The sequence below is a fragment of the Puntigrus tetrazona genome, unplaced genomic scaffold, assembly GCF_018831695.1.
Source record: "Puntigrus tetrazona isolate hp1 unplaced genomic scaffold, ASM1883169v1 S000001081, whole genome shotgun sequence".
Taxonomy (NCBI): domain Eukaryota; kingdom Metazoa; phylum Chordata; class Actinopteri; order Cypriniformes; family Cyprinidae; genus Puntigrus; species Puntigrus tetrazona.
Window position 1 is genome coordinate 276,915 of NW_025048669.1, and position 1,376 is coordinate 278,290.

Here is a 1,376-nt window from a genome sequence, read left to right on the forward strand (position 1 = left end):
CGTTTCCCAATGGCTGGTTTATATGATAATCAGAAATAAACTTGTTTTATTTATTAGGTATTTTGGGTACTTTTACTATTTTTTTTTTAAGGAAACTGAACTGTTTACCCTCTTATTTGGTACAAATTTGGTGGGGGTTCTGTATCTCAAATCAGATTTACATAAAAATAATTAACTACATTAATATGTTTTTTGTTTGAATTTTTATATTTCGTATGATCAACATATTGCATTTAATAATTATCAGACAGCTTATTATGACTTATCTCTAAGGATTTCTATTTACTTCTAATGTGTCTATTTAAGATCTACTTTTTTATGCTTGGTGTAACTTTTTTTGAGCATCTTCATGGAGCCCTGGGTGCAAACACGATAATTCTATGCTTTGATAGGTTCCCAAACTATCAAAGCATGTTTTGTTAGCTGAAGCATTATTATAACCTAAATAATAATTTTAAGTAAACATTGTGAATTTATCGTCTTCATATGCACCTTTATAATACATTATTAGTTTCTATTGTTATGTTTTTGTATTCTTATTAAGTGATTAGTGCTGGGCCATCAGTCCTGTCAGACATTTTGCATATATTGCATAAAGAAAGATGCACTTTTTCATGACAGTTTGGACTTTTCTGAATATCTGTATTTGTTTGTGAAGCACATTTACCTGGAACTAAGAAGGTAAGTCAATTTGTGGTGCACTATTTAAATATACTGGCATAAATATACAGTGAGGTGGAGACTAGTGTGTTATATGACATCACTGTCACATCAGTATTGTTACAATCTCATAGTATCTGCTATAATTTGTTCTGCTGATTATATTTAAATTACAGTTGCTTTTTTATTATCTAAGAAACCTTAACAAAGTCTTGTTTTGCCCTAAAAAATCTTAATTTTTAGGCATTTAAACAAAGGACAGACAGATGGCCTGCCTCTACTCTAGAATAATATGCACAGAATATATTAAATGATGTGGTTGCCAGATTGCAGTACATTACTTACCATACATCCCTTTTTCGTAAGTAATGATATTTAGAATGCAGGATACATTTTTGTTATCAATTTAATACAGAATATATAACATTTTAAAAGATCCTTTGGTTATGTATTTCGAATTTTTAAGACCGTTTTAGGCTAAAATAATGTCTGAGTTGACATTTAATGTTATGGAATTGTAGAATTGCTGTTCTATTAAAATTATACTGGCATTTATGGTACATTCTGCTAAATATAGCTATACTTAATGGAAGATAGCATTATTTACAAAAAATCCAAAAACAAATGTATATAATATGAACTATGTTTCTATGTTAGAAATGTCTTTCTAAATGTAAAAGAAAGGGGGGTTTGCAGACAAAGAACCTGGCAACCCA